Genomic DNA, 23,144 nt, shown 5'->3' with positions numbered 1-23,144 from the left:
TGGCCTCGACTAAACACCACCATGGGGGCGTGTCGCGACGCCCGCGCATCCGCGACATCTGCGCGTGCGCCCTTTGCCGAGTCGTTAACTCTTGCAAAAGGGCGACGCTGATGACTCCAAACACAATTGCAATTGTAGACTTCATTTCAAGGAAGTAAGGGTTATTGAATGCGATTCACTACAGATGTTGACACTTACGAGGTAAGTGGCGGATTGTTTGAACTTGAAAGAGAATTTCTTGCAGTTTGAGTACATGCGACCGTTGTACGAGAATAATATATGTACTTACTTACATTTACATATATGATGCAGTGTATTATTATGATAGTAGTAGGTTTGGGATATGTTAAGGTACATTTCTCTTGAAAATTTAACTTATATACATATTGGACAGTAATAATCATTAGGTATTCCTTTACAGAAACAGAAAAGCAAACGGCAAAATTCGAGATCGTTATAATCTCTCCATAACTACAAATTAGCATACCGCAGTCGACACGATTACATTTAATCGTAGCCCAAACGCCAACTCACAGGCCGCAATTGAATTCGAATTATATCGCAATCAATCAGAACACGAGCGGAACTGTCAAATGTGAAGTAGCACACTAATATGTACCATCGCCCACGTTAACTGTACATCGGTGGACCTTTTGTAAGTACTTTAGATGTATGATGTCTTAAATCCACGAGATTATGCACGCTAAGGAATCATTTTTCATCTAAGCAGGGATACGTATTTCTGGAATATGAATTGATTTCCGGAGTAGAGAATACAAATATGCAGTAACAAACTCTATATCTGCAGACAGAAATACATATTTATTAAACTTTGCTTTTTAAACGACCGTGAGCGCCGACCAAGGCTTCAAAAAATGGCAATACTCCTTTATTATATTATAGATTGCGGACCTCCTCAGGCGAAAATGTTGTAACAGTGTATATTTAGCAGGAACATCTAATTGCACACAGATACCCACTTCCGTTCACAAATGGTTTTAATTGTAGACCCATGCATCACTAGTTTGGTCCGGTGAAGGTTACAGTTATGATAGACGTAAGTATCTATGTTCATGTGTGAAGATAGTATTACTTATCAATTTACATGTAGAGTTATAAATTCATTTGTTCTAAACACACACCGCCAGGTTGGTATAAAGTTCCATAAATAATTGAAGCTTTACTATTCATTAGGTACCTACCTACGTATTAGAAATAAAATCAAAAATAACCGATATTGGTTGTCAGTATTGACTACCTTTTATACGTTGTAAAGTACCAACACAATATCACACATGCTAAGTTTTGTATTGTGTGCCATAAAATTGAAAATTTTATACAAAGTATTTACTAGACCATCAACATGACAAAGATATTTTTTTATTACCTACGTTAAAAAGCGTGTTTAACCACCCAGATCCTTGGTTTGCAAAATATCAGCTGACAATTTTGCGAATTTACAATTGGCTAAATACGCATTGTGGCCACTTCTATATTAGGTCCAGTCCTTAATGTGTTCCCACGTAATATCTTGTAAGGCTTGTCATGAATTTACATACTGGACACGCATAATGTCTACAACTCTAAATAATAACTTCATATTAATATTAATTAACATGGATATTATTCAATTTAAAGAAATTATAATAAAAATAGATCCATAAATTAGACTTAAAACAATAAAGAATATTTAAATTCATGCTAATTAAGGGTGCGGCCACACATATAGGGATTCGGCGAATATTCGTGATGGTGTCTATCCACTCTAGGCGACTATCCAAGGGAAATGAAAGAGTCGCCATCACCAATATTCACCGAATCCAACGACGCGAAACTCACAACTAAAGTGAAAAATGTTCGGAAAATATTGGTGGCCGTCTTTTATAGCGCTCCTTCCAAATTAAGAATACCTACGTAAACAATTTTGGTTTTACGACATTGTCATTGGTTCATATTTGGATAGCGATAAAAACAATAATCGAAAGTGCTCACGCATATTACATATACATAATATATAGGTAGGTAGGCTATTAAACCCAGCACATTTATAGCATCCCTGATTGAAAATCGAAAGTGACTCTCTATTGGCCTTTCAGAGGCATTCACGAGATAGGAAGGCAAATACCAAGTTTAACGAAAAGCTAGATGGAAAATTATCTAATGTAGAAATACTAAACAAGTTACTTTTCCGTTTTAAAGTCTTTTGAAATCAGTTCGTCAATCAGTTTTATCTTATTAAAATCGAAAGCGACAGAGATTCCGTAAATTTTTCGATCGATCGACATACCGACGCATTACATGTATTTTATTGATCCGGCCCGGTCCGGCCCGGTCCGGTCATTAGCCCCCGGATATGAAGACTCCCATGCCGGTAAAGATAAACAAATTTTCAATTTTGATAAACATAAAGATACTTTTATGGAAAGAGATAGCTTGCTTTCTACGTACATACCTACACCTTCGTGGCCTACATATACATAATACAAAGGTATAGTTATCCACATATGTACTTCAGTTTTAAAGATTATTGTTTTTTTTTTTGTTTTCTGCTTGAAAAGAAATCGATTTTACTTTGCACTTATACCTATGACCTATGAATGATGCGAATTAAATTCAACAGTTAAGAAACACTGAGAAGAAATATACCTTTCTTGCATATAAATGGTAAACATTTTAGAGCTAATGTTTAGAGTAACCTTCAAAACAGTGCTAAAAATACACACTGTTTCCTTCCATTTTCCCATTATTTACAGCGTCCATCGTTCATATCACGATTATTACAAGCAAAACACAAGTTGGAAACACAAATCAAATTCCAATCGCAAACATGACAAATCAAATAGACGCGTGCCGCGGCAAAACACTAGTGCATTACTGACTTCGTACTTCCAATACGTCGAATCTCCATACCAGTCCCTTTTAAGTACGACTTTTCAGTTTAAGAGATGTTCTGGCCACTGGAATGCAAGCTAAATGTAATAACAAACAGACTGCACGTTCAACTCTTTCATTGTGATCGAATACATACAAATTCCAACCATATTTAAAAGCAGTACCGTCAGAAATCGCAAAGCATAATCAATGTTCTCCGGCCTATTTAGGTGCCGCAAAAAGAGTCTTACTGACATAGTATTAAAGTTGAAATTAGAATGATAAACAGAAATGCAAACTCATGAGCACGCGTCCATCAGAGCCGCACGCGCATGCGGGCGAATGCTCCGTCGATCTCGTAATGGATAGTCGAGGGAACTAAATGAAGATGCATTACGGGTTGAAAGAATGCAAATCCAAGACAAGACGACTGATGACCAAGTTTAAGTTAAAATAAAAGCTTAAAATATGGGTGCAGTGTAGTCACATTCCATTTTGTGTTGATTTTAATGCCAGCTATATATTCTTCCTTGGAGCGTTCAGAATCATTTTTTAACCCTTAATGCAAAAAGAAGGGTGAAATACGTTTGACGCCAATGTCTGTATGTCTGTCTGCCTCTTGTAACATCGTAGCTCTCAAAATGATGGACCGATTTCCATGCAGTTCGTTTACGTGAAAGCTAGTTTCCTTACGGAGGTATGTTTGATAAAAATCGATTCCAGCAGTTTGAAGAGTATCAGCCCTTTTCCAGAATGATTTGAGGCATTTTGGAACCAAAATTGTTTTTTGACATATAATCATAATCTCCAATAGTCATTTTTTAAACACCTTGAAACTAAACTAGATCAGTTAATAGTGATTAAGAATATTTTATTTGATGGCAACATTACTCAGTTAAGTAATCAACAAATTCAACAATATCAACATACTTACTTATACTAAGTAAGGACCTAAACACACATATCTCCGTAATTATGTCAAGGCAAGTGACAAAAATAGCTTCACCTCATAAAACGTTTCCAAACATTCACAAAATGTCGTCCTCAGTAATTAAAATATTTAAAACCTGTACCTAAACTAGCGGTATTCGTCGTTCCCAGCTCAAAACTCTAGAATCCAGTTGATCAACGTTTAAAAACATTTAAAAACCGTACCCCACATCTGTGTATTTATGGTCTGCATTTTAACGCCGTCAGATTGGCAGTGACGCGGTATCTAAATTCGTACTAATTAATCGACTAAAGGAAGTAATAAACGATCGTGTGATGTGAACTTTATGTTACACAACATCCAAATATGTGCAGCACGAACGGTTAACTTTTATTGGCTGGTTACGGGTTTTATGCACTTGAATTTCTTCATGTGAACGAGTTGTAAACATGATATATGAACTAGTTTAAATCAGTAAATGAACATGAATATTAAAGATTAAACCTTTTAATATGAATTAATAAAATACATCCCACTGAATAAAAATAAATTTAAATAAAAAAATTAGGTAGTAGGTACACGAGCTTGATTCGTTTCCATTAAAGAAGATTTTGTAGTAAATATTCTTTGCCCAAGTTATGCTAATATAATTTCATAAATTGGTGAACTTCTATGCAGGCACTGTTCTTTACACCTGTCTTCAACACAATAGAACATAAAAGACCAGATAAGAAACAGGCGTCAAACCTGACACCTCTAATCTCTGTTGTTACAAAACGTGACGTTACGGCTAAACTTCTGTTACACTCATTATAAAGGACATTTATTTTATCTTAACACTAAGATAACGCTCTAACAGCATTACAGTTAAAGCAGATTTTGTTTACAGTTAGGAAACTGACCTAGCAACGAAAAGCCCTTTGGAAAGGCCTACTGTAGGCCCTACAATACAAGATAATTAAGTTTATCGTTCGTAAGTGGACAGTTTACGGTTATTGCTCTTTTAGTATTTTTGGGATCGGCTTATCTTAATTATTTTGTTGATGGAAAATTGTTAAAACTCACCGTCAATTTCTTCTACCTCTAAATCAGACAGGTTTTGTTTAGAAATAGCGGTTTTATAATCTTATTATGTTTCTATTCTAATTTATTTAATTAATATGTTATTAAAGAGGTACATTAACTTTGAATCTTTTAGATCTGACGCCCGCACAATATTACTTTTCAGAACTTAAAAAATCTTTTGGCAAAAAACCTACTTATTCATTCTATTTTAAGAGCTACGCGTGTCTATGGTGTGCATCCTTGAGTGTCGTCGCCAGGCGGATAGCGCGCGGGTGATTTGTATGCAACGGGCGTCCGACGTATCCGCCGCTGGAAAGTGTGAAGCCGATATCCGGACTCCCAAACACTGGCTGACAACTATATTAAATAAAACTAAGAATTCGTTTTTTACTACATTTATTTATGTACGTCGCAGCATTGGCTAGTAATAAATCAATGTGCAAATACACGGTGTGTCTGACCATGGGGCTTTAAATCCAGGGCTTGATTTTACTCGCTAAACTAAGCTACTTTTACTATGGGACCAACCCTCAAATCGGGGAAAAAATTTTGGCTTTTCCATAGAAAACGTCGACATCTCATCAGCCAAAATGTATGAATAAGTAAAAAAAATCGGGATTTCGGGGTTGGTGCCTCGAGCCCTGGATTTAAAGCCCCATGGTCGGACACACACTGTATACAGTTTATTCTTAAATTGGACAAAATAATCCGTCATTCGCGGGCGAGAATTAAAAAGACGACAAACCGCGATAATCCTGTAATTTCGTGAACGAATCGTAGTTTTATTTCGTTGGTTGTATTCATTCCAAATTGCCTGACAATTTATTCTTCCTAATTCTGAAGACTTACCGTACCAATTAAATTATGTTTTGGTAATTTGATATTCAATTAATCTGAAGAAATATTATCTTAACTGTTTTACAAATACACTTAACGCAACTTAGAAATGGATCGAATAGATTATAGATTATTGAAATACGAAATTGATAATTTACATTTTGTAATTTAACAATAGGCAAGTTAGCATCGCATTATTTGTGTAAGCGAAGATTGGTTCAGTGCTTACTTGAAATATTTGCATTAGGTACTTTAAATTGCTGATGATTGAGTCATGCCGTAAATAAGGATTTATTTTGGGCAACATCGTTGTTCTTATGATTAGTACGAAAGGTATAGGTCTCGAATGAAATGGCGAAAATGAGAAAGCTATGTTTTAAGTGCTTCAATGTGTCTACGAAGAGTACGAAGAGTAAGTTGTTATTTAGAAGAGTGATTAGTATTTTATGACTGACTAGTGTCAGTCGGTTTTTTTCAATCTCATAAATATTACGCTTACAAGTGACCATAATCTTATCTTGTATAAACAGTCATTGCTCTTACTGCAACCACCACTGGACCAGCATAGCAACACAGTATTTTTATCCATTGAAAGGACATAACTGACACGTGTGTTGTATACAAACCCATCATTAGGGTTCCGTACCTCAAAAGGAAAAAAACGGAACCCTTATAGGATCACTCGTGCGTCTGTCTGTCTGTCTGACTGTCTGTCTGTCTGTCCGTCTGTCACAGCCTATTTTCTCCGAAACTACTGGACCAATTAAGTTGAAATTCGGTACACATATGTAAGTTTGTGACCCAAAGACGGACATGTATCGTAAACAAATGAATTTTAAACATGGGGGCCACTTTTGGGGGGTAAATGAGAAAATCAAAAAATAAAGTTTTTCACACTTTATCGTGTTACATATCAAATAAAAGAGCTCAATGTGATAATCTCAAACATATTTTTTTTATAATTTTAGACTAAACAGTTTAGAAGAAATTCAAGAAAATAGATAAAAAATGACCATTCCCCCCCCTTTAACTCCGAAACTACTGGGTCTAAAATTTTGAAAAAAATACATAAAATAGGTATTTACCTGTATATGACAGGAAAACCTATTAGAAATATGTAGTCAAGCGGGAGTTGGACCAATTACTTAGTTTTTGATCCGACCCCTACGGGTTTTTTAAAGGCAATTCACTCGCGTTTCACATATATATAAAAAAATTATTGTTAAAAATTTAGTAATGTACGGAACCCTTGGAACGCGAGTCCGACTCGCACTTGGCCGGTTTTTTTTGTTTAAAGACTACTTTCAAATGTAAAACGACACGGATGGGCGTGTTGCTATCGCATCGCCCGTCGTTATCTGTACTAGGAAGGCTCGAGACTAAACAGTTTTGTTTTAGATATCTCATTTTGTTTATAATATGTATTATGCTTCACGTATCAGTTTCAATGGCGAGTGTTGAATTTCAGCCTAATTGTTCTCTGTTGTGAGTTTGTTTTGAATTTTAAAGATGGTACTTCCAATTAATTTGAATTAAATAGAAAATCCTTGTATGATAGCCATATGAGAATCTATATTTTTTTATAAATATTATCTACAAGTATGATATGAGTAGTTGTGCAGTCCGAACCAGGAGTTCCAAAGTAAATACCTAAATTAACAAGATTGTACTCGTATACAGTTGTTTTTGACCACCTCCCCCTTTTATCGTATCTTGCTGACGGTCCACAATATTTAAATCCTCAAAATTTTTAGGGTATCGCCTTTGTGCGGGGTTATATTTTATTTATTAATAGCATTAGACAATATAATATATATTAATCGTAACTTATTCAAAAACACAGTAGGTACTTACCTAATCGTAAGCGCGTTGAAGTCTTTAGTTTATTGCAAATAATTTTTGTTACCATTTACTAGGTACATAATTATTATGTATAATTATTAAACATATTACACTACATAAAAATAAATGTACCTATTTTTATTAATAATTACTAATAATTAGGTACACATTATGTAGTTTAAAACGTATTAGTAATTGTTACCAGGCAAGGATTAGGTATATTAAATGTAGTTAAATGCCGCAAAATGACTCATGTAGTTACCTATTTACCTACTACTTTTCCTATTTTCATACGAATTTTATATTTAAAGTTGTACCTAAAATTAAATAGTGTTTGAAGTGTTTCAATAATCGTGTTGTTATTGAATCCGAATAGGTAAGTTTCAAGAAATGCATGGTATGCAGTTAAAATAGAGAACGTTCGTAATCTAATGGATATTCAGTACGCGTGCGAATCTTCGATCTTACTCATTGTCAGCGTCTGACCTTCTTTACAAACGAATATAAGCTGTAACTATATGGTGAGAAGAATTAAATTTGCTTGGCTAACGGTTTGCAGATAAGTTAAAATGTAAGTATTGTTTGAAAGAAATGTCAAGTAGGGCGCGATTAAAAATATTAATAAGGTGATTGTTCGTTTCTAAGAAATTATGATAAACTCTACTCCATCAAGGATAACGAAACATTCTTACACTTAAAATACCTAACGAGAATAGTGCGTAAACGTTTCGAAACCAATTTTTGTTATAGATTTGAATAATACTTATTTATTACTTCCTTAATGCTTAACTACTCATATTGTAATTTTATCTCCTCAAAAAATTTGCAAAATGTGACAGAATTGTAAAGACACTGGAGTTCCATACAAATTATTATATTATAAATAATTCTGTTTTATTCCAAAAAAATGTTTGGTCCTTTTAAGTATTTTTCTATTCCTTTGTCATTTCATAACCTGAAATATTCACATAGCCACTGTATCATTAACGTTACGAAAAAACACAAAAACATCCCGTTAATTTAATGCACATGAAAAAGATGAACAATGCGAGCAAAACCGTCTAGAGCGGGAAGCGAATCACACACCATCCAAAAAAGGGTCGTATGTTACTATGAAATTTACTTGCAGATACGTCCTTTTGACATAAAATAGAAAAAGTCCCACGGCTCAAATGAGTCGAGACATTCTTGTACATGAATGTCACATACACAGAAAGATCCTATGTAGTCGAGGCATTTTGTGCTGTGGCAACGAATAATGGTAGCAGAAATATGTAGTAATAAATCGTGTAATTTAGTGTTGCCAACTCGGATTTAAAAAAAATGCTAGACTTATGTCTAGATTATGCCAAAGTTTTTTGAAATATATGCTGTTTAAAATGCTAAAATGTGACTTAAAATTACACACTTAAAACACATACATTTTTCAAATTTGCCGCCACTTTTTTCTACTGACAAGATCTGCTTGACCAACTTTATACATATAGTCCGTCGACGTCCATCTGTCCACAAAAGTCAAAATTCATATGAAAATATGAACCACATAAGGCGATGTTGCATATTGTTGCTGCGAAGTTGGTGCAAAGTTGGTTTAGACTAAATTATGCTGAAAAATATGCCAAATGCTAAATGGAGAAATTTGGTGCCAAAGCGAATGAAAATATGCCAGATCTGGCATCATTTATGCCAAGTTGGCAACACTACTGTAATTCGTGATGTGTACCTGTACCTACAGGGAGAACAACACTTTCGCAATACGGTTTACGTTAGACAAGAGTCGAAGATATTTGACATCGATACGATTAGGGTATGATAAGAATTTTAGGATTAGGAAATTGTATAGTGTTACTGAGACATGTTTAGACTTATATCGACCGAGATATGTACCGTGATTACCTTTTGTTTTGTATAAATCTTAGTAAAACTAACCTTGAATCATTAAAAACTGTTATTGTAATACCTATTATTACATGAGGTATTTCATATGTGACAATATGTGACATAGGTACTTAAAAGGATAATTATGAAGATATCGAAGACGAAAATTTATTAAGTATAGGTAGTGTTTTATATACAACGCCCATTAAAATTAATATTTAGTATCGGAATATTACATTTAATATTAACGAACAATAAGTAAAGTAAGATTTTTCAAAGGGTTTAATACCTATCTATAAAATGATCGTTCATTACTGCAATCTTTCCTATAGGTACTAGGTTATCGTACAGTACAACACAGCCCATAAAAACGCTTGCTTCACACCATAATGCGTCAGCGCAGTAGGAACATTGATTTTTCGATAAGTTTCTTCTTTATACGGTTATCATATTGACGCTACTCGTATAAGCTTCGGTGTATGAGCGGGATAACACTATGCACGTATATAGCGACATCCCGCTCGCCCACCTTGGCGATGTGCGGATCCGCATCCAATGTTAAGGGGCTCCCCCACGCCAATGACCTTCGATCTGAATCCCTTCGTTTTCTAATGTTTTTTGTAGCTTATCATATTAACAGCAACGGCTTTAAGCAATATAGTATCCCATATTTACTTTAAAGTTCATTGTCTTCGAGATATTTGGCATCAAAAATGAACAATTTTAGGCTAAAAAACTGGTTTTCTGGCCATAACTTTTGTGTTAATTAGTTTAAAATGAAAACCTTGGACACGATTTTCGAGACTTCAAAGACGAACCCAAATATGTAGATTTCGTACATGTAAGATCCTTCACTGCAAACTAGATACGAAAAAAGTGTTTTTTTTAGACAATGTTTAAAAAATTCATAAAAAAATAAGTATTAATTTTTTTCAAAATCCGGTGGACTAAACCGGAGACAAAAGATTGAAGAACCGATAACCGTTCGTCTTATAATTTTATCTGTAGTACAAAAAAAGGAGATACGATTCAAAACTTGTCAAAAATCTATGAAAATTTCGGGTAGCCCCTTAAGAGAAGGTAATAAAACATGAGCTTATGAATTTTTATCGACTTTAGAGCCAACGTCGGAGGTAAAAGTTGTTTTTAAAAGACAGCTTTTGTAACAAAGTATCTGACCATTTCCTTTTGTGTAAATGCCTAGTCACACACGATGCACAATCACACACTTTATGACTTTACGAACAAAAATAGCATATTTTGCAGCGCGACCATCGAGTAAATTCAGGAACTCACCAATCCCCTTACTTATTTGTAAAACATTACGAACCTCTCCTAATTTTTTTCGATTATCAAGCGATTGTGAATAACGCCATATGTCTCAAGAAGATCTTGTTTTGTCTGCATTTTTCTCGAGAGCAAATCATTATTTTGTAACAACTGATAACTTTCGTTCTCAACATAGGAATAAAATACTACAACTGCTTTTGCTTTTTTATGCTATTTAGAACGGTGAAGAACCTTTCAAATCACCTTCGTCTTTTGACACCCACTAGAACAAAACCACAAGAAATACCCAACAATACTATATTACAACAAATTTTCATACTACGGCCGCTGCAGCTCTGTCCTACTCTCATAACAGCCATTGCAAAACTCATTCAATCTTCTATCGTATTGTCGAACAATAAATTCCAAATTCAAACCAGTTTCCCAATGGTTCTTACGCCTAATTGAGCATGGGAAAAAGCAGTGGTAGTTAGCGTTCAAAACGTGCGCTTACGCTTAGAAAGTTAATCGCTCAAATTTCGGGAATATACGTCATGTAATTGCCGTGATTTGGCCGCATTGTTCTTACAGGTCTCGGTGAGATGTCATGGATTACGTCGCGGTACAAACGTGTCTAATTTTCTAGTTGGAAATATAATTTTAACAGTTCGAGATCCATTCCCACCACGCATTATTGTTTCGTTTTTAAGGTCGTTCCAACACAAATGACCCGTAATTTAATATCTGTTCAGGGGCCGCAGGTAGCCAAAATATTAATCTTTTATCAATAAACGCTAATCGAAAAGTAAAATTGTACCGAGTTGAGTTGACATATGCGACAAAAAGTCACGTCATCATTTCCACATACATATTATTAGCGTTTCCACTTGCTTAGACAGGTTGCCCTATTTTACAGGCACGTATTTGTATCATGCATTAATAAATACCTACTTTAAGCTATCTACTGACATAATGGAACAGTCATAGAAGTTTTCAAAACATACGCGAAATATTTTTTACCTATTAATTGCCTATGGTCTTTAACTCAAATTAAAGTCAAAACAATTACATGTTTGTCGCTTAGCGGCGCCGATGAGCCAGATCTGAAGATCACCAATCGCTTGTTAAATCAATTAACTAACTATCAGTTAATTACCTCAATTGTCTCTAAATTGCACCGTCCTCGTCTCTCTCGGTTCCATTCAACAGTTAGTGCAAAAAGTTCGTTTTGGTGCGACGGACAAAATTGGTGGCATTATTTTTAATCATCCTTCGTTCGTCGTTTGATGTTATTTTTCATAGGTTTTTGTCTTCGTTAAAAGCTTTTTTATCGGCGGTCTTAATTGTTAGTCTTTTATTTCTACAATAACAAGAAAAAGGTGGGTTTAGTATCTCTATACTGTACCTCTGAAACTTGAGCTTTAGCAATCAACCATTTACCTAGGAGCTTCTGAGTTTTGCCTAAGTGTTACGGAAGTTTAGTAATACCTCTAGTTTGATTCGGAAGTATTGCCATATGAGTTCTAATTACGTACCAGTATAACAAGCGCTATATCAGAACAATGTCAGTCAAACGTAATTAATTGACACAGTTACATTATTAGAATGCACCGTGGAATGATTTCGTAAGAAAGTAACAAATACTTGATAAGGCGATAACGCCCACGCTCGAAAGTTTGGAAAGAGTCAACGAGATAAAACTGACAATATTAAATATGAAGATAAAAATGGTACATTTAATTGTTAAGAAAACAAAATAGCCAGAAAATTAGTCAGTTATATTATGTATGTATGTATTGAATATAAATAACATTATAAAAATATTGTACGTATATAAATTAGCGTCTTGACAACATTATTGATTAATTTAATTAAAAAATGTCGCCACTTCCTTAATGAACTTAATTAGTATTATTAATACTTACTTAGTGGGGAAGTAAAAGGCTTTTGTATGATAATAACAGCTAAAACGATTTCAATTTTTACATATTTTTAATGTAATCGCATATACATGAATAAAAATTTTAATAGGTACATGTAAAATTAGAAAGCTATATCATCATCTAAAGAAAAAATGAGTTATCCAGTACTAGCTGTTGCCCGCGACTTCGTCCGCCTGGAATCTTATCTTCAACATTTTACATCTTTAGTATCTATAATTTTCATATCAAAGAAATGTTGAAATTACTTTTCCTTTTTAGCAAGTTTTAAGTCAAGTGGATTTTGATGTTGGTTGCTGAAATTACTTTTCTTGTATTCTAATAATAGGTACCTATGCCCTTATAATACAAAGATTCAAGTTCCGCACTAACAAAAAAACCGATCTCCTTACAAACTTTCAACCGCATTCTCACCACCTTAGGGGATGAATCTTGAAAAATGTATAAATTCGTTTTCATGTTTTTAATTTAATACCTTTTTTTTACAAAAATGTACACCCCAAGACGAACTTTCATCCCCTTTTTAAAACCCTTTGGGCTTGTATTTTCCATAAAACGTTGTTTTTTTTGTAATCGGCTATTATGCCTTTCTAAGAAGTTTCAAAGCATTTGTAATGGATTCAAACTTTGAACCCCATTTTAACCCTGTTAGAGGATGACTTTTACAAAGCGTTGAAATTACTTTTATTGTCTTCTAATAATATTCCCAAATACAAATATTCAAGTCCCGCGCTCGAAAAAATGTTTGATATCCATACAAACTTTCAACCCCATTTTCACCACCTTAGGGGATCAGTTTTCTAAAACGCTGAAATTAGTTTTCTTGTGTTTAATTTAATGCCCTTTTACACAGTTTCAAGTTCCTGGCTTAAAATAAAATTTGCACCCAAAGACGAACTTTCATCTCCTTTTTCCCTTTAGGGGTTGAATTTCCAATAACGCAACCACTTTTTTTTGTAATCGGCTATTATGCCTTTCTAAGAAGTTTCAAAGCATTTGTAATGGATTCAAACTTGTCCCCCCTTTTTAACCCTGTTAGGGGATGAATTTTACAAAACGCTGAAATTACTTTTATTGTCTTTTAATAATATCCTCAAGTACAAAGATTTAAGTCCCGCGCTCGAAAAAATTGTTGATATCTATACAAACTTTTAACCCCTTTTTCACCACCTTAGGAGACGAATTTTCAAAAACGCTGAAATTAGTTTTCTTGTATTTTGATAATATATCTTTTTACGAAGTTTCAAATTCATAGCTTAAAAGAAAACTTTAACCCCATACAAACTTTCATCCCCTTTTTAACCCTGTTAGGGGATGAATTTTTCAAAACGCTGAAATAACTTTTATTGTCTTCTAATAATATCCCTAAATACAAAGATTCAAGTCCCGCGCTCGGAAAAATGTTTGATATCCATACAAACTTTCAACCCCTTTTTTACCACCTTAGAGGACGAATTTTCAAAAACGCTATAATCAGTTTTCTTCTATTTTAATAATATATCTTTTTACGAAGTTTCAAATTCATAGCTTAAAAGAAAACTTTAACCCCATACAAATTTTCATCCCCTTTTTAACCCTGTTAGGGGATGAATTTTTCAAAACGCTGAAATTACTTTTATTGTCTTCTAATAGAATCCCTAAATACAAAGATTCAAGTCCCGCGCTCGAAAAAATTTTGATATCCATACAAACTTTCAACCCCTTTTTCACCATCTTAGGGGATGAATTTTCTAAAACGCTGAAATTAGTTTTCTTGTATTTGAATTTAATACCTTTTGACAAAGTTTCAAGTTCCTATCTTAAAATAAAATTTGCACCCGAAGACGAACTTTCATCCCCTTTTTAAACCCCTTAGGGGTTGAATTTCCAAAAATGTTGCAATTACTTTTTTTTGTAATCGGCTATTTTGCCTTTCTGAGAAGTTTCAAAGCATTTGTAATGCATTCAAAATTTCAACCCCTTTTTAACCCTGTTAGGGGATGAATTTTACAAAACGCTGAAATTGCTTTTCCTGTCTTCTAATAATATCCCCAAATACAAATATTCAAGTCCCGCGTTCGAAAAAATATTTGATCTCCATACAAACTTTCAACCCCCTTTTCACCACCTTAGGGGATGAATTTTCAAAAACGCTGAAATTAGTTTTCTTGTATTTTAAAAATATATCTTTTTACGAAGTTTCAAATTCCTAGTTTAAAATAAAACTTGAACCCCATACAAACTTTCATCCCCTTTTTAACCCCCTTAGGGGTTGAATTTCTCAAAATCGCTTCTTATCTCTTGTACACTTTATAATTGTAATCTGGTGTGAAAATTTCAACTTTCTATCTTTTGTAGTTTCGGCTCTGCGTTGATGAATCAGTCAGTCAGGACACTTGCATTTATATATATAGATGACACCAGCAAGAAAAACATGTTTCGGAATAACCTACTATCAATTTTAAAACCGATATACACAAACAAACCATGTCCGATCCTCTAACTTTCAGTTCTATATTGAGTGTCACTTATCAGCAGTTATCAACACATAGTAATTTATGTAGAGTACAGCCAGTGCAGGCTATTCAGGTTCAACAAATAATCTTATCATGTGTTTCCTTGCATAACATTGATTCAATAAATGTTACGCCGATAATTGTTTCAACATGTGGAATAGAAATTAGAAACTAGAAACAGCAAATTCAATGTTAATGCTTTTGTTTCACATTAGTTTATATCTTTTGATAGTTTTGATGTTAACTTACTCGATTGTCTTCACTGTGTTTTTATTTTAAATCCTAAAAAAAAAACTACAGAAAGAAGAGTTCAAGAAAAAATATAAGGGTATAAAACCACAGACAGGGGAGGCCTTTGCCCAGCAGTGGGACACAATATAGGCTATAAAAAAAACCATAATGAATTCCATTTCAAGCAGATTCTTCTCTATATATTTTAAGACTTTTTGCAAGGTTTACAGTGAATAATTTGTCTGTCTTTGTACAGAATATTCGTGGCCACAAAACGCACATCCATCAAATGATAATATAGTACTCTCGTCAAATTCTTAAGACCTCCGACTTAAACCATATTACCATGAACCTTACTACGCCAGAACTTCCCTATTTTAAAATATAGCAACAATGTTTCCATAGTCGTACGAAAAAGGTCTTCTTATAGTGGTTGAGATGGTATCAGGGTACCGGACCATGGCGCCGTGCTCATTTGTTTCAATTGCCTACAGCTGCGTACTCGAAGACACGCACTGACCATTTCTAAACCTTATTGCATTAAGATAGGGTATACTATTGGTCAGATAGATGTATCTTCAATGATACGTACAGACCCTCCGGATTTGTCCAGTGTCCGGCGTCAGTAAAGGATGAACTTTAATTGGAAATGTAAGTGGTAATGACATTGTTATTTGGAGAAGATTCGAGAGGGTAAAAAAGACGACAAGAGTACCTACTCATACTTTTAAATTCAAAGTCACAACTGATGTAAAAATCAATTCAGTGTTGAATGCAGCTTGTACCAAATTAAATAGTGTTCATACTTGTAAAGTGTAGGTAGAGCTGATAACAATCGCAAAAAAAAGCATAATGGTGTACATTTCCCTACTTATATATACAATACATAATTATTTACCAAAGTAGAGAGAAAGATAGTTAAAAAAACTACGTTAGTATATATTTATATTATTCGTAAATTTGACAAGCCTCTAACATTTGGTAAAAACTTTAGAGGCTTGTCATTCGGTGTTTATTTTCCGACATCATAAAAGCATCCAAAAATACAAGTTACGCTCAATTTATGCTGTCATCCCGGTTCTTTGTGACAACACAAAATTAATTTAAAATCCAATAGTCTGCTAAACATGCAGTTCAATGTAAACCTCGAAGATTTAAGTCCGCCATTAAATGATGACAAGTAACTAATTAAAACAAATGTGCCGGCTCAAGCCAATGACGATGATTAATGTCTATGTGTGTGGGATGCCGAGATTGTCTCCAAACACACTAATATTGACAAATAGAGTCTATGTATCCGTTCTCCCAAACACGTTAACCATTTTCAAAATAAATAACAAAATATATTATATTATTATGTTCATTTTCGAACTGTTATCAGATATCCCGTATCAACGGTCCAGAGGGGTTTAACCCATTTGCTATGTTTGCAAGCCAAACCCGCTATCTGCTTTGGGCAAACTATAGTTAAACTCTTATCAACTCCAGCCTTGACTGCCAGCATCCGGTGGTCCAAAAAACTAACCTTATCAAGGACATCAAAAAGAGATTTCTACGAAATTGCTCAAAAGTCAAAACAATCGACAATAAAACGAAAGAATTTCTCAAGGTTTCTTCAACCTCTGCACACCCATTCTTATCGGTTTCAACCTCGCATTTCATTTTAATTAGTATAAAACGGCATTCTCATGGCAATTAAGTTTTGAATTAGTGCTTTCTGATCCAAACAATGCATTATTTGCAAATTTGGATCCTTTACCGTTAAAAAAATTACGGTGAATTTTGTAAAGTTTCACATATTGTCTACATGAAATCTAGTCTTACGTCAATCTAGAGTCTCACCGTTTACGTGCAACTTAATATCGATGATTAATGATAAACAGCTGAATATTGAAGACGTTCGTGACAATTCGCTTGAATGCGTCTCAAGAATCGTGCAGGGAAAAAACAATTGAAAAACGTGTTAATGCTCTCACGGCCTTGAGATTAGACGATTGGAAAGTTCGTTTTTCCTTTTTTCCGAATCAAAGGGCATCGTCCAAGAATGGAATGCCTAAGATAGGATCCACTCCGGATAAAGCCACGGGGTGTAACAAAAAATGTCACGAGTCATTGTGTACTTAATATACGGGCATTACTTCTTCAATTACCGTTTTACGCTGAGGAATGCGCCTCGAATATTAACAATGATAAACAGTTTTCATCGAAAATATGCCGACCAATCCATGTAATTTCACACTCTTTAGATGAGAATTCTGGTCTTCAAATGTTCAGGCCGGTTTATCTATGGAATCAATACTGTTACAATGCTCACGAGACAGGAGCTATGTATGTACATTGTACATTTTGTACAGCGTAAACAAATTCATAACACAGGGCATACCAGACATTTCTCAATACTCATGTTACTGGGACTGGGACAGTAACAGATGACATCAAACACGTTTTAAAAATAAAGCGTCAAATTTAGCACGGTAACTATTTAACTCAAGGAGATGTCAATCATTATCGTGGAACACTTTAAAAACAGGTGCTGTAAATTATTTAGAAAACAACTAAGTAGTTTCTACCGTTGGAAGATCTTATTCTCATAGTTTCTTTAATTCAATGCTTTCCACAGTTTCTACCAATGCAATATGGAGTAACTCATTGGTTCATATGTCTGTGGACACACGCAGTTTCGCATTCTTTCTGATGCTCACGCCACATCGCGTGAGGTGTGAACTTGGTGTTTAGTGCAGGATTACCAACAAACTTTCGCTTGTCAATCGTAGTTTTATGAATGACTTCACACGATCTCCTAAAAGTCCTCATCTTTAGTGCACAATTATACAACCGATTACGTTTTCTGTTGTTTTTTTTTTTCTAAGCTTTAATGATTTATTTATAACGATCACGATCCATCGTTGTCCTCAACGTTTGATGTTCCCATAGAGCGGACATAGAAGGAAATCTTTTTCTAATTGTGTTGGGAACATTGGAGATCGTGGACATCTCCAAGTCGGCAACCAATTATAAAAGGTCAAGGTGCGACATTTAGCCATAAATCATAAGCATGGAACTAATGAATTAAAGTGATGGTTACCATAAGTAGGTTTTGTTAAAACGACACGACATTTGTGACTCATCGGTCAATAGCTATTGACCGTCATCAGCGCACTTAAGTTCTCGGAAAATCTTAAGTGACCGGACGACACTGATTGGTAAAAAAAATTGCATAACCTTTAAAGGACTTCCAATTTCGCAGATTCTGATCTGTTAACCAAATTTTGGAGAGAGAAACCATGCAATTATCCTCATCTACAAAATCTTTGCGTAATCAGGGATGGTATCGTATGTCTCAAGAATCTCAAGATTGTTGACCTCGTCGGATATGCTTGGAAAAGAGATCTATTAAATTTACCAGCCGCTGACAATGTTCTGAATGTCGCAAGACCCACCCACGAGCGTGGGAGCCGTGAGCATTGTGCACTGTTCACACGAGCAAGCGTCTGCGCAGAATATCGAGCATTGTCCATCCTTGCACAACAAGATTATCGAGAACTCAACCACATGAATCACAGATTTGGACAAATTAATTGCACATGCATAATTATGCGAAAAAGAACCAAATCATTACCAATAAATGGGAACTTAAATGCTAAGAAAAAATGACAATATTTCAATGGTGACATTTTGCATGGCTATTATGCCTTTAAACCAACCTATAACTATAATTATGTAGTTGTGATCAAATGCTTATGACTTATAAAAAACGTATTGCGTTTCTAATAAAAGATTGTAAAAGGAAAGCCCGTTATGAAAATATAAGAAATTATCAACTGTTATCAAGTTCTTCAAAATTAAACGTTATGTGTGACCGAGTGTGAGAAATAATAAATTGAGTCATTATCACGTTAGCGTCGACGCCTGTTTACATACAGTTAAGTAATTTAAATATTTGAGGTTGCAGCACGCATCAGAAATGCAAGAATCCGAAGCTGGGCAAACAATCTCGGAGACTTCGTCGAAATCCTGTGCAAGCGGCTAAGTCCTAAACAAACATGCATTAGCCTCTGATCCAAATTTGAACGACCACTGTTGTGATAATAGTGAAACCGAGTCTAACTAACTAATATTTGAAGAGCCGAAAGAAATGTTGAGTAAAACGTTAAAAAATGTGATATTAACTCATTTTTAACTAAAATATATTACCTGCTGTGTGTTCAAGGCTCCAATGTGCTTCGTAGTTTTTGTGCTAGAATAATTGTTTAGAAAACGGATCAACGAACTGATTACTGTCATTGTTTGAACAAGATGCGATTTTCATTGATGCTACAATGATGGCAATTATAAACGCTCACTCTCTGGCTAATTTACATTAAATAGACGCTGTAATAATACAACATGAAAACTTATTGAAACCTCAGATACAATTAAAGGCATTTGCGTGTTCATAAATCAATAATAGGATTTGGATAATTCAGACTTAATCAATGATCCATCATCCTGTTAAATAATCACCGGCAAGTAGAGGCATAATAACTCAATCATGTCAAATTAGCTGCATAGAGAATTCCTGCTGCAGTCAGAGGTATGCACCTACATAATCCAATCAAGTGGGTAGAGCAATGACCTCGGGAATTAACTCTTAGGGCTGAGTGCAATAAGTCGATATCTTTTGTCTTTTTTTGTGCAGGAATAATATATGCCAATAGAGTCCAATTTGTAATAGGTGAAGATATAAACGCGGTGATAGCTAATCGAATTTATCATTATTACAATAAGAGTTGCTGTCGAGAAACAGTTCATAATTATAGATTGACGGAACGTCGTTATTAACCTTTTCTGTTCGTGCACTAACTTGGAAGATACAAATCTCAGTGAATGGTTAATAGAAATGGGTGGGCGATCTTTAACAATATGATGTGGCATCGCCTACGCCTACTGTAGTTTTTGCAGTGTTTATATCAAAAAGCGAAGGCTTACCGCATTTATGCTCAATATGAGAAACTAAACTTTTTATATTAAAGGCACCGCAAATCCTTTGAGATATTTTTCTTCGTTACCGTTACTGAATTTAATGCAGAAGGTGTTAATAAATTTAAGATAAAAAATGGCGCCGCTAGAATAGTTTTTAATAAAGAAATGTAACAGTATAACATACAGTAAGAAGCAGTTTTCTTTATGAATCAGGCAAAAAGGTGTTTCGTATTTCGTTCGCGGCTGAAGCTTTTTACAAATTTCACGGTGAGTCATTTTTCGCGACCTCCTTAATAGTTGAATGTGTTGATCTAAATATTAAATGTTATATTATTCGAAACAATTACTCGTATTGATCTTTTTATTAAATTATTGGTAGGGGTGACTAATTATTAATTTAAGTAATAACAGATTATGCACAATGAAGTTCAAATAATTTTAAACAATCTAATTAGCGTCATGTTTTTTACAACTACTCGCTGCTATTTTGTTTTTATATTTGCATCTTCTTAATCAATTGTTTGTATCTTATAACAAGACAAGGTAAGATCTTTATCAAACGTAGAAACAGGATAGGTGAATAATTACTCTCAATTTGCAGCCTTATAAGAATAAATAATTATTACGGCCGCCAAGAATCTAGACGTTCGTAATCATTATTTATTTTCCCATCCCAAGATGGTGGAGATCTAATTGTCTCGAGCAAGCGTCAACAACTGGACGAGACGACGTTTTTGTAATTCCAGTGACGCAGTTCCCAGGCAGTATGACCTATTTATAGTAGGGACTTGTAACCAAAGTTGTTTCATAAGATGCCATTGCATCGACTTAAAAAAAAGGGTTACGATTTTGAGCATGTCATAAAAATGTACACTTAAAACACTTTTTAAAGATCGCATAAAAATAAAAATGAACTTTAAATATAACAGTGATATGGAACGTGAATTTAATAACGGTAAAGGGATATATACACGCGGGTGGTCTGTCAATCAAAAAGTTTCGAAAACAATACGCGATAAAAACAATGCTCCATAAAAAAACTTAAGAAAAGTCAAGCAATAAATAAGAAGTTTTTATTTACCTTACTGAAAATCCACAAAACAAACACAATTATCCAGAGCCCTACAGGGCAGTCACAGAACAGAACATCACAGAATCCTAGCACTGCACTAGTCGATCGTTCGATTGCGCGCGAGTCTGTGCGGCGGCGCGGCACGGGCAGCGCGCGTGGAGGTTCGGCGCGGAGTGGCGGGAAAGCTGCGTGCGCGCAAGCGTTTGTTTTGGTTCGTCAGGTCATGGATAAAAACAAACGAATTACTTGTATGAGATCGGCACAAATACAATTTTTATTCACTAGACAAACACTGAGGTAGGATGGCCGAAAAATTCGGAATCGTCCCGAAATTTCACGTCTTGTCTCGTGTTTATTTGATTTCAATGGCTTGAATCGCGTTTTATTAAAATGCTTGTAACTTAAGACCAAAATCATTAAACAATGATAAATATAATTTTGTACAATTGCAAGTTGCATTGCAACCCTTTTGTAGTATGTATTTCCACAGTTAAACTCTGCTACATCACTCCTGAAACTGCTAAAACTTCTTTTAGGAAAAGGTATTTATGTTTTTCAGAAATGCCTCTGTTTAAGTACAATACATTAATGAGCTACATTAATTACCTATTTCACTAGAGTCTTACTACCAATTTAAATTAAGTTCCTTAACAGAATTAGGTTAAAACAGTAGTCCATCAATTAAAAACTATCATTAAATCGGTCAGCCGTCAATCCGTCATTAATTATAGATTCATCATTATACCGCATCGGGCTTCATCTTTAATTGATTACCAGTTAATCCGTCGACGACAGGTTCTCTATCTATCGACTTAATTACAAACCGTATTCTCATTTGCAACGGAAGCATTTGTGTTGTTAGATAAGTAAACCAACGTAACAAGACACTTAATTAAACTTTATTCATTGTTATTGTTATTCATTAAGACTTAAGAGGAACTTGTTCACGTATAAATAAGCCTGAAAATTACCTCTGACGTTGACCTTCGTGATCCCGAAGAAAGACTGTCCTCAACGTCGACATGTCCCAGCTCCGCGAGTTTATCGAACTACCCGCACTTGATCGTGCTTCGTGCTTATCAAGTTGAACGTTTAGCACATTAGGGTTACCACTAATTCGGCATACAACTCTCACGATGTGCGGTTTTTCAGTCAGCTATATTCGTTCACTCTTACAGTCACTAATGCTTGATTTTTAAATTTTTTTAATTATATATTTTTAATAAAATTTTAGAAGTTTTTTATGAAAGGGGTCAACCCTCCCAAAATCAAATTTACATTCACCCGTGCTCGGTCGTGATAGTTGTGGTAAATAACACCGTGGCATCCGTGGAACCCGTCGATTATCGGGTGGGTAAGATTAAGACATTTGTATTTCGGATTTCGAGTCTCAAGGCTGTAATAACGGTACATGTTACGTCAAAACGTGGGTAGTGTTAAATAAACATTTCCTTCTGAATATTCAACGTTCATGTGGGATTATTAGCACCTTTTAACCTTTTTACACCCACTTGATATACAAATGTAACAAGTTTCTTACATTAACTTGCCTATTTTTTGGTTTAATAATATCTACATAATCAAGTATCAAATAGAGACTAGAGGTAGAGTTTGATATTTGGCGTAAATTCAGCCAATTGCAGGTAAAATTTTACCTATACAATTAAATGTAATAAATCCCTTCTAAAACTTAAATTCAAAACATCAGACTGAGACATGCTAAAATAATAAAACTATACCTTGCTGGTTCT

General features: G+C 34.6%; 1 protein-coding gene across 1 annotated transcript in view; it reads right to left on the bottom strand.

The window, feature by feature from the left end:
• The window catches only part of LOC134664067 (uncharacterized), an 83,434-nt gene extending 61,860 nt beyond the window's left edge, over positions 1-21,574 (bottom strand). Inside the window, exon 1 of the mRNA XM_063520656.1 lies at positions 21,403-21,574. The gene's annotated coding sequence lies outside the window, so the exon portion shown is untranslated. The remainder of the gene's footprint in view (positions 1-21,402) is intronic.
• Positions 21,575-23,144: the final 1,570 nt, after the last annotated feature.

The sequence above is a fragment of the Cydia fagiglandana genome, chromosome 4 (assembly GCF_963556715.1).
Source record: "Cydia fagiglandana chromosome 4, ilCydFagi1.1, whole genome shotgun sequence".
NCBI classification, from domain to species: Eukaryota; Metazoa; Arthropoda; class Insecta; order Lepidoptera; family Tortricidae; genus Cydia; species Cydia fagiglandana.
The sequence above is the reverse complement of the archived record's forward strand: the minus strand, read 5'-3'. Positions and strand labels throughout refer to the sequence as shown.